Genomic DNA, 12305 nt, shown 5'->3' with positions numbered 1-12305 from the left:
TTTGACATATTAGAGACAGCAAACAGGCCACATTTTCTCTACTCCCTGGTAGGTGAACTGATGACATTGTGAAGTCTCATTTGAAGCAGTTGAGGTCTACGAATAATGGGGTTCTCATGGCGCAATGTTGATTTAATTTGGAAGCTTTAAAATAAGGTTTGGCCATGCACCTTCTGACTATGTAGTAGATGCCAATTGTAGAGTGTACCAGCCTGCATTTGTATAAACTTTAGGTTCACTACCTGGAAAGATCAAATCATAATAGAACATCTGCACAGCCTAGCTTGAGCTTGCTAAATAATCCCCAACTGTGAAGAACATTAGGATCTCTTTTAGATGCTCATTAATCGACCATGTTGGGGATAGACAGGTTCTCTTTGAATGCCCATTAATGGACTTTGATGGTGATAGATATTAGGCTGTCTTTGAATATCCATTAATAAACATTGAGGGTAATGGACAGTGGCTCTCTTAAGATGCCCATTAATGGACTTTGTTGGTGATGGACATTAGGTTCTCTTTGAATGCCCATTACCGGACTTTGATGATGATAGACATTAGGCTGTTTTTGAATGCCCATTAATGACCCTTGATGATGATGGACAGTGACTGTCTTTTGGATGTCCATTAATGAAACTTGATGGTGATGGACAGTGGCTGTTTTAAGATACCCATTAATGAACCTTGCTGGTGATGGACATTAGGTTCTCTTTGAATGCCCATTAACGGACTTCGATGATGACAGAGTTTATGGTTGAGGGTGATGGACATAAGGCTGTCTTTTGGATGCCCATTATTAAACAATGATAATGACAGACTTTAGGCCCATTAATGAGCCTTGATGGTGATGGGCATATGGCTCTCTTTGGATGCCCATTAATGGACCTTGTTGGTGGAAGAGATTAGAATCTCTCTGGATGCCCCTTATCAGACCCTGAATCCCATTATTACACCCAATTCCTATCTACCCTTAGCCAAAAAAACCTGCGCTCGCTAATTTTTTCAACTGTGATTCTAGGACAAGAGATGGTACCATATGGTTCCAGTCAACCAGTTTAGTAAACAGCAATAATGATTTAGAGAAGCGAGGGCAAAGAAAACACAAGAAAATATACACAAGCCAGTCAAACTCCCTCTTTTGAATGAAAGAATCTACTGTTGTGCATAAAAGCTTCAGTGCTGCTACAATTTTTATAGATCTATCCCACTGGCTATTTACAGCATATGGGTATAACGCTCCGTTTCATCCTATGGATAATTACAGTAATAATCCCTGTACATGGCTATTGAGCTCATCACATGTCCAATTCTGCAATGTGGGAGATTATCTGTTCACTTGCAAGGGGAACAGAGATAGTTACACACTCGCAGTGCATTTTGGCAAACACAAGGATGCAACTGTGTGCAGCTTCTCCCTGCCGATGTAGATCAAAAGTGGTGTTCAAACCCTGAGCTGATGCCTTTGTACAAAGAATTAAATGCTCACACCACCACAAATGATCAGATCTTTAAACCAATAAAACACTCTATGAGATGACCAACATCCAATCACCAGCAGAGACTGAAGCAACTTCAATAGAATGAAATGTACAGTTTTTCATATAGATTTCCTGGCAGACTGTTACAAGTCTTATCAGCTACACAAGGGCAGGAACATTTCCAAGATGTGGCTAATAGTACATTCTTGTACTCTCAAAATTGCAGTATGGTGGAAATTTTCTCTGAGGCAGGAAACAGATATTTGGTGCCTCCAAATAGCTGGCACTAGTAATTCACATTCATCTGGGCTTGTTCTATAATGTTGATGACTCTCCACAGCTTCTCCAAGTCACATCTCCATGATAGGCTGTGAAATGTCTTCAACGCTGTAGACCAACTACAGTTGAATGCAACTATTCCTAACTATACTGGATGAATGAGAACTTTCACATACATAAGATGATCTAAAATGTTTCTTTTTATATTGTTTATTTTCTAAACTGCAAATGATGCTCAAAACTGTTTCACACTAGCAAAAAATACTTGCTGGAATTCTTTAATCACTTTCTACTATAATCCCCATTTCACACTAGTATGAGTGGTGGGAAACCCACAATCTGTGTGTTCCGCACTGTTTAAATTGCGCTGCCCTTGCGATCTGCAGCAGGTGTCAGTGCAATGTTAATGATACCCCAAACACAGATTACATGCGCAGTGTGTTTGCCTGCACCGGATTGCATGGTACAAAAGTACAATGCAGTCCAGTTGCAGTGCATTTCCAAAAGTAGTGCAAGTACTACTTTGGTGCAATCGGAGCTCATTCAAAATTAATTGAGTGTGAATTGTACAGGAATGAGCTGCACATTCCTTTGTGATTCATAGTCTGAACCTAGGCTTATACGTCTTGTCATGTTTATTACAGAATATAATGGCTTTAGCAAAAACAAAAGGAATGAATGTGATATTTTCTTAGTAGTTGGTAGTTTATGTCCCATTTTCCTAAATGAAAATGTATAAATAAATAATCAACTCATTACACTGAAATGCAATGGCAGTTATAAAGGTACATATAGACAAACCTGAAACAGCCCTGGCTTACAAAGAATGGCCACCAGCTAAGATTTACAAGCACAGTGGAGTAGTGCGGAATTAAAAAAAAAAAAAAAAAAAAAAAAATCATCCTAGCAGATCTCTACAATAACACCAATGTTTGGAAACCTCAATTGTGCTAAGCATGTTACACAACGCCATTGTTGTTAAAGCGGAGTTCCACCCAAAAGTGGAAGCTCCGCTTATCTGTCTCCTACCTCTCTCCGCTGCCACATGTAGCACCTTTTGGGGGGGAGCAGGTACCTGGTTTTGACAGGTACCCGTTCCCACTTCCAGCTGATTGGTTTCTATGCAGAAGGGAGTCTGATTTTGGACTCTCCAGCTTTAGTAAATAAACCCCACAGGGTCATAAAGAATTGGAACCAGGGGCGGACTGACCATATGGGAACTCGGGCACTGCCCGAGGGCCCTGGGTCAGTAGGGGGCCCCATGGGATGCCCCTGGTACCTTTTTATAGGCTTTTTTGAGTGTGGTTTGATTGTGGGTGAGGACACTGGGGCCCCATGAGTTGTCAATCCGCCCGATTGGAACTACCACCACTTTATTCTCCAGGAACTCTGCCTTTACAAAATATATAATGTTCTGGCGTTTTATCTAGTCTTCAGGCCTAAAATTATTTCTTTTAATGTGCACAAAAAACCACCTGCAAAAATGGCTCTGGTAGTGAAAGGGTGAAACAGATTATACAGACCGTATCTGAATGAATGGGATTTCACTGGGTAAAGCACCGAGTATTATAAACTGCAATTTAAAAAAAAATAAATTATATATATATTTCCACTTTTTCCCTCTCAGTGCTGCTGACCTCTTGCAGCCTCTTTCAGACCTGTCCTGTCTACATGAACTCATCCAAAATTGGCTGCACACCATTGGTCTGAATGAGCTCACTGATGACGACAACAGTTGGCCAATGTGGGCTGACACTGCCATTTGCAGTCGTCATCGGAAGCCTGTGTGATGAGGCTTCCGATGAGCAGCTGGGACACAGCTAGCAGGAAGAGCCTGAACATTGACCTTCCTGGCAGGATCACCTAGGTGAGAATGATGTTTGGTCCCGATGCATAGCAGGTTCAATGTGTACGCAGATAAGCTTCAGTGCTTTCAGCACCTAGCAAAGAACCTTGGCACATTTGCACCCACACATGCGTTAAGATGCCGGTGGTATGGATGTCCCAGATCTCAGGTTTGTTTGTGCATGTGTGGGAAAAACTGATGCATGCACAACTGAGCCCAAGATCTCTGCCAGGCCCCAAAGTCTGAGAAGATATCTACGGCATATCTGCGCCTGTGCCAGATTTTCAGACAGACATCAAGGTGGGCAGGGTCAGCATTACAGGCATTGAAGTGATTGGCAGACATATTATTTAGGGTAGGGCTGCAACTAACAATTGTTTTCATAAACGATTAGTTGGCCGAAGATTGCTTTGATCAGATAAAAACCTCAAAAAAAAAAAAAAAAAGTTTGGTGTATAATTTAGTTAATCCAGTGTGTAAAGTAATTTATACTTGAATATCTATATGTAGTGGCAGGGGTGCGGAAATGTTTGAAAAAACTACTTGTCCAGGGACTAAATCGGTGTCTCAGGCTACTTGTCCCTCATGACTATCTACCTGTCCTGATAAAAAAAAAAAAAAAAACTTTTAAGCAAAACTTTTTTTAATCTGCTTTAAGTAGTGTCTAGGGCTCTTAAAAATATTAAATGTTTAAATCACCATAAATCCCCTTTTGTTTTTAACATTACGCTGTGTATCTCCTCCTCCCCTCCCTGCCTGTCTCCAGCACCGCTCATTCATTAAAAAGTACACTTAAGTTAATATTAGGGCACAAAAAGCAATAAATTATCCAATTTTTTTGTAAAATATAAAAGATGAGGTTGCATCGAGTAAACAGATATCCAACATGTCAAACCTTAAATGGCAACAAACTTTAGTAACCCTATATTTTCTATAGGTAACGCTTTTAAAACCCCTTATAGGTCATCAGTTTAGCGTTACGGAGGTGGTCTGGTGTTAGAATTATTGCTCTCATTCTGGCGTGCGCGGCGATATGTAACATGTGTATCGCAAGAGTTGTTTTCATGTGTAGGCGCCCCAGAATGTGCTTTTACGTTTGTACATGTGTACATATGTGGGGGTGGGGGCTTGAAATATTTTGGAGGGGGGCATTTAATGCTTGGGTGTAACTTTAATTTTTTAAAAATAGAAAATACATTTTCTTTTATCACATCAGGGACAAAATGTCCCCTATGTGATGATTTTTGGTGACAGGCTCTCTTTCTCGAGACACCCAGGGTCTAAAAGAGCCTGCATGTCTACCCTGTGCTAAAAAGCATATTCGTCTGTTAGAATGGCCCAGTCAAGGTCCAGACCTAAATCCAATTGAGAATCTGTGGCAAGACTTGAAAATTGCTGTTCACAGACGCTCTCCATCCAATCTGACAGAACTTGACCTATTTTGCAAAGAATGGGCAAAAATGTTACTCTGTAGATGTGCAAAGCTGGTAGAGACATCCCCAAAAAGACTTGCAGCTGTAATTGCAGTGAAAGGTGATTCTACAAAGGATTGACTCGGGGGGGCTGAATACAAATGCATGCCACACTTTTCAGATATTTGTAAAAAAAAATTTGAAAACTATTTTTTCCTTCCACTTCAAAATACATTTATGTTTTTGTTTGAAACATGAAAATTTAAAGAGGTATGAATACTTTTTCAAAGCACTGTCAAAATTTTTATTAAAAAAAAAGAAGACCTAAAACGCTGTTTTGCAGATTTTCAGACAGGATTGTAATATAATACTTCCATGTCCTAGGTAGGTAACTGCTGGCACTTATCCTGGCCATACACGTACACATTTTTTAACATTTTTGATTCATGAATGTTTGTTTTGAATTTCTAATCATTAGTGGGATCAAACTGACATTCATTTTCCCATGTTGTGTCCACATTGCATGGGTTAACTGCTCGTTTTTGTCTAGGTGATAGTAGAGCGGAGATATACTTACCTAATCCTTCAATCCTCCGTGTGCAAGACCGTTTTCCCGCCGCTCCTGCTTCCCCCGCACACTAGCAGCCTTGTGAATGGACTGTTCCTGACATCATCAAGCACATACGTGTAAATGGCAGGAACAGTCCACCGCTGGATGTGGGAAGTGTGGTTTTCTGGAGGATCAGGTAAGTATAGCTTTTCCTTGGGCCCCTAGACAAAATGAGCAGTTAACCCATGCAGTGTGGGCACATTGCCACTGCATGGGAAAATACTAATTTTGTCCCAGAGTTCTTCAATTGTAATGCCTTATATTACCTCCACTATTTCTGCCTCCAGCTTCTCTGGGTTCAGATGTTGATCTTCCCTGCACAGAGTCCTAACAGTGGTTGTAAACCTGGGATTTTTTTTTAAACAAACGGTCATACTTACCTGCTCTGTAATGGTTTTACACAGAGCAGCCTCAACCCTCCTTTTCTGGGTTCCCCCACTGGCGCTTCTGCCTTCAAAGTGCGCCTATATAGCAAGCTGCAAAGTACAGTATAGAGCAGTGCAGTACTCTTCAAACTGCGGCCTGGGGCCAGATGTAGCCCTTTGCATGCCTTTATCTGGCCCATGAGCAATATTCCACCAACTGACACCAATGATGGAGCTCCATTCCCCTTACTGAACCATCAAAAGGGTACTATTCTTCTCATTGATATCAACAATGGGGTACTATTATTCTCATTGACATCAACAATGGGGTACTATTCTTCTCATTGATATCAACAATAGGGTACTATTCTTCTCATTGACATCAATGGGGTCCTATTCTTCTCATCGACAATGGGGTCCTATTCTTCTCATCGACAATGGGGTCCTATTCTTCTCATCGACAATGGGGTCCTATTCTTCTCATCGACAATGGGGTCCTATTCTTCTCATCGACAATGGGGTCCTATTCTTCTCATCGACAATGGGGTCCTATTCTTCTCATCGACAATGGGGTCCTATTCTTCTCATCGACAATGGGGTCCTATTCTTCTCATCGACAATGGGGTCCTATTCTTCTCATTGATATCAACAATGGGTTACTATTCCTCCCCTTAAAACCAATGATGCTGGGGCGTTTTCTACTCTCACTGGGCACAGTCTGGCCCCTGTAAAGCCTTAAGGACAGTAAACTGGCCCTTTGCGTAGAAAGTCTGGAGACCCCTGGTATAGAGTGTCCCTATAGCAACATAAAAAAAACTTCTGCCTTTGGAGTCACTTCCTTCACCTGCCCAGGACTACATGTCCCATGAGGCATTGCTCCTCACACATTCACAAGTTCTCAGGCACTTACTAGCATGTATAGACGATGTACTGAGCTACGTGTGCTGCACCGTACTTCCTGATATGTAAACAAATAATGCAGTCTGTATACAGGACAACGAATCGGCTGACCAAATTGTCGATTATGAAAATAGTTGACAACTATTTTCATAATGGATTAGTTGTTTCAGCCCTACTTTAGGGTCCATCTACACCAGTGTTTCTCAACCTTTTTTTCAGTCAAGGCACCCTTTAATAATACGCATTAAAATGCAAAAACAGCTCTGGCAGCGAACTGGAAAAAGGATAAGCCGGACACTCCCCGTTCCTGACAAGCACCCAACCGGTGCTCATTACACTGCAAGGTCTCTCCCCTCCCTGCTAGTCCCCGGGTGCGGTGCTGGAGACAGGCAGGGAAGGGAGGAGGAGCCCAATGTTAACCTCTTCACGCCGGCAGCACACAAATGTGCGGCCTCCCAGCGTCTGGGCCTAGACTCCGAGCAGCCACACATTTGCGTGCAATTAACAAAAAACATATGTGCTGAGAGCACGCCCTGCGCAGTCCCAGCACATGTCCAGTACTCACGGAAAGGTCCCGGTCTGATCTTTCAATCGGGACCTTTCCCGATCATGTGACTGCCGTGATGACACGTCACGGCGGTCACATGATCCCTAAACCTCCTAGATTGTAAGCTCGAAAGAGCAGGGCCCTCAATCCCCTCATGTTTTGCATTGTATTGGTATTGTTCTGTGACATGTTCTGTCCCCCTTTGTAATGTACAGCGCTGAGCGAACTATCGGCGCTTTATAAATACTGTATAATAATAAACCCTGCCCCGCCTTCTGAAACTCTTAAAGGGCCGGGAGGCACCGGCGGGAAGGGGTTAAACATATTAAATGTTTCAGTCGCCATAAAGCCTGTTTTGTTTTTAAAAGCCCCAGACATTACTAACAGCAGATTTAAATATGGTTTTGATTAAAATGTATGTTTTTTTTATCTGGACAAGTAGATTGTCATGAGGGACAAGTAGATTGGGGCCCCGATTTAGTCCCGGGACAAGTAGATTGGGGCCCCGATTTAGTCCCGGGACAAGTAGATTGGGGCCTCGATTTAGTCCCGGGACAAGTAGATTGGGGCCCCGATTTAGTCCCGGGACAAGTAGATTGGGGCCTCGATTTAGTCCCGGGACAAGTAGATTAGGGCCCCGATTAAGTCCCGGGACAAGTAGATTAGGTCCCCGATTTAGTCCCAGGACAAGTAGTTTTTTCAAAAATGCCACCCCCCCTGGTTGGAGTATTGTGTCCTTTACTATGTAGTGACTGGCACCCCAAGGTAACAATTCAGAAATGGATCAAATATTGGACACGTTCTATTTTCAGGTGCATCAGCAGCTCATCATTTTCAATGCAAACAAATGTAAATGATCCCTAATCTATGGCAGCCATTGCAGGGACATGTCACAATGGAAGCATCTCATGGCTCATTCCCCATGGAGTCCGGGGAGAACATGGAGATCCCACTGCCCAGGAGAACCATGATGATGGGAGAAGGTCCTGATCCATGGATGTCATTGTGGGGGATGGGGCTGCTCTGCCAGGTAGGTGTCACCCCCTCCATAATGGGGTGCTGTGGTCACACAACAGAACAATGGCAGTGAGCTCACACAAGGCCGATCCAGTAACACTGGGTACAGGGATGACACTATAGAGAGGGTCTGATCTTATAGGAGGTCATGACCTACCTCTGCATGTCTGTCTGCAGATCACCCAGCGGGGGGCACACACATACACGAGCCTACATTGCTCTCAGTAATCAGGACCCCGGCTCATCGCTCTCCTGGCACGGCCGCCCGACACTGTCGGCTGCTACCAGCACTCGCTCATCGCCCCCAGATTGTTAGGAGTCAATGCACCCCACTCCGCCTTCCCCCACCCCAGCGACTGACCCGGAGCTCCGCCTCCTCGCCCCGCCTCTCCTTTGTGACGATCCAGACTGACGGGCAGGCTGACCTGTCACAACAGACAGCTGGGGCCTTCCTCCTCTCGCCTCAGCGGCGTCCAATAGGATAGATGGGTGGAGTCAGGCAGACAGTGCACGGGGCTGTGCCCAGAATGGAGGCGTGTCCACTGGGGCTCTGTTGTTGTTACGGCACGACGCGGTGGCCTTAGTAACTTCGTTCACGTGACTTATCTTCTCTATGGAGAAGGGGGCCAGTGGTGCCGGGTCACATGACCGCCGAGGGCTAGCCGGAAATTCCAGTGATGGCTGATATAGGAAGTCTTATGACAGCGGAGTCCTGCCGGGCGTTTAGGCCAATGAGGAGCTTTTAACCCTTGCCTACCGGGCACTTATACCCCCTTCCTGCCCAGGACAGCTTTCAGCGCTGTCGCACTTTGAATGACAATTGCGCGGTCATGCAACATTGTACCCATAGGGCATTTGTATCATTTTTTTCACACAAATAGAGCTTTCTTTTGGTGGTTTGTAATTGCCACTGGGTGCTTTATTGTTTCCGCTATAAACAAAAAATGCAAAAAAAAAAAAAAAAGTTTTTCTTTGTTTCTATTGTAAAATTTAGCAAACAGGTAATTTCTCTCCTTCACTGATGAGGCTGCACTGATAGGCAGCACTAATGGGCACAGGTGGGTGGCACTGATCACCTGCCCTGATGATTGGTGCTGATCCATCCCCTGACAATTGCTGGTTACTGGCAGTACTTTCCTCACGCTGTGACAGTGAGGAAAGTACAGCCGATAACAGGCAACTACATTTACTGGTGATCTGCTGTGTCATTGGACACAGCTGATCACGTGGTAAAAGGCCGCTGTGATTGGTCTTTTACCACATCACGTGATTAGCTGTGCCCATAGGACACTGCGATCATGGAGATCGCCGGGGGCATGCGGGAGGGCGCATTCTGGGAGGACGTCATATGATACCCTCCCAGCACTGGACAACCACGCTGTAGCCGTCGTTCGGCTATAGCACAGTTGGCAAGTGGTTAAATTTGAGACTTTGTCAGGGAAAGTCAGCTAAATCCTTTAAGCACTTGCATTTACCCCCCTTTCCTGACCAGGACATTTTTTTTTAATACGGCGCTGTGTTACTTTAACTGACAATTGCTCGGTCATGCAATGCTGTGCATAAATGAAATTTGTCATTTTTTCCCACAAATGCAGCTTTCTTTCGGTGGTATTAGATCACCTCTGCATTTTTTTGCGATATAAACAAAAATACAATATTTTTTACTTTTTGCTAAAATTATATCTAGTAAAAAAAATACAATTTCTTCATAAATTTTGGCCAAAATGTATTCTGCTAAATGTCTGGTTAAAAAAAGCCCAATAAAGATATAGTGATTGGTTTACATGAAAGCTATTGCATCTACATATGGCGGTTTATATACTTTTTTTTTATTAATACTAGTAATGGTGGCGATCAGAGACTTAAAGCGGGACTGTGGTGGATATTCTGACCCTAAGCCCTCATGCACACGGGGCGTTTTGATAACGCTGGTAATGTTAGCTGTGTAAAGTCACATTAAAAACATGTTTGTCAGCTTTTTTTAGCATTTATGCATTAACATTTAGCAACGTTTTGGAGCGATTAGCGTTTTTCTACGTTTGCATTTTTTAGCGTTTGTTTTACCCAAAAAAATTTTTTTTGGTAAAAAAAGTCTAAAAACGCTGGTTTGTAATGCTTTACCGCACTTTGCCATGTTTTTCAGCATTAGAGTGTTTTTACAGCTAAAAAACTCCTCTAGAAACCCACTAGTCCTGGGATTTTTTTTCAGCCAAAAAATGTCCCAGTCAAAAAACGTTGATTACAGTCTATGTATGCATGGACACATAGGATAACATGCTGAGGGTTTTTTAGCTGTAGAAAAAAAAATTGTCAAAAGCCAAAAACAGCCGCTTTAAAAATATCAAGTGTGCATGAGGACTAACTGGGTGGGAACTAACTGCCACTGACAGCTCCAGTAACACTAATACAGGGATCAGTGCTAACAAAAAGCACTGACACTGTACTAATGATACTGGGCAGGAAGGGGTTAATATCTGGGGAGATCAAAGGGTTAACAGTGTGCTGTTTTGTGAATACTGTGTAGTGTTTTACTAGGGGATGTGCTGGTTTTTATCTCCCTGCTTTGCAGAGATAGAAACCACCACGTCCCTGCTGATAGGAGAGAGACCTGTGTTTATACACAGATCTCTCACCTGTCTTCTTCTCTGCCGATCACCAAGTCCCAGCCATGAATCACTGGCAGGGACCCTGTGATTGACATCTCTAGGAGCCAATGGCAGGGTGGCACGCACCCCCTACCCGGAAATGCAAAATCACATATATACACTGTGTGCACAGTTATTAGGCAAGTGAGTATTTTGACCATATCATATGTTTTATGCTCATTGTCCAACTCCAAGCTGTATAAACTTGAATGCTTATTGGATTTAAGCATATCAGGTGATGTGTATTTGTGTAATGAGGGAGGGTGTGGCCTAAAGAGATCAACACCTTATATCAGGGTGTGTATAATTATTAGACAGCTTCTTTTCCTCAGGCAAAATGGGCCAAAAAAGAGATTTATTTGACTTAAAAAAGGTCAAAAATTAGAAAAAGTATTTCAGAGGGATGCGGCACTCTTGAAATTGCTAAGATATTGGGGCATGATCACAGCACCATCAAACAGTAGCAAGAAACATGTTGATAAAAAACAGATGCAAATTAACTGCCAAAGATTTGGGAAGAATCAAATGCGAAGCTACCAGGAACCCATTATCCTCCAGTGCTGTCATATTCCAGAACTGCAACCTACCTGGAGTGCACGGAAGTACAAGGGGTTCAGTGCTCAGGGACATAGCCATGGTAGGGAAGGCTGAAACCCGACCACCACTGAACAAGACACATAAGTTGAAATGTAAAGACTGGGCCAAGAAATATCTGCAGACAGGTTTTTCAAAGGTTTTATGGACTGATGAGATTGACTCTTGATGGACCAGATGGATGGGCCCGTGGCTGTATCAGTAATGGGCACAGAGCTCCACTTCGACTCAAGACGCCAGCAAGGTGGAGATGGGGTACTGGTATGGGCTGGTATTATTAAAGATTAGCTAGCTGGACCTTTTCGGGTTGAAGATGGACTGAAAATCAACTCCCAAACCTAGTGCTAGTTTTTAGAAGTCACTTTCTTCAAGCAGTGGTACAGGAAAAAAATCTGCATGTTTCAAGAAAACCATGATATTTATGAAGGACAATGCTCCATCGCATGCATCAGAGTACTCCACTACGTGGTTACTCAGTAATGACCTTAAAGATGAAAGAATAATGACATGACCCCCTTCCTCACCTGACCTAAACCATATTGAGAACTGTGTGGGCCCTTCTTAAACGGGAGATTTATGGTGAAGGAAAACAGTGCAGCTCTCTGAACAGTG

At 43.2% G+C, this 12305-nt stretch overlaps 1 protein-coding gene across 1 annotated transcript in view; it reads right to left on the bottom strand.

Moving 5' to 3' along the window:
• ZFAND4 (zinc finger AN1-type containing 4) overlaps window positions 1-8795 on the bottom strand; it is a 49969-nt gene extending 41174 nt beyond the window's left edge. The window contains exon 1 of the mRNA XM_089656185.1: window positions 8612-8795. The gene's annotated coding sequence lies outside the window, so the exon portion shown is untranslated. The remainder of the gene's footprint in view (window positions 1-8611) is intronic.
• Between the last annotated feature and the right edge of the window lie 3510 nt (window positions 8796-12305).

The sequence above is a fragment of the Staurois parvus genome, unplaced genomic scaffold (assembly GCF_062004578.1).
Source record: "Staurois parvus isolate SC_StPar_1 unplaced genomic scaffold, SC_StPar_1.0 ptg000894l, whole genome shotgun sequence".
NCBI lineage: Eukaryota > Metazoa > Chordata > Amphibia > Anura > Ranidae > Staurois > Staurois parvus.
The sequence above is the reverse complement of the archived record's forward strand: the minus strand, read 5'-3'. Positions and strand labels throughout refer to the sequence as shown.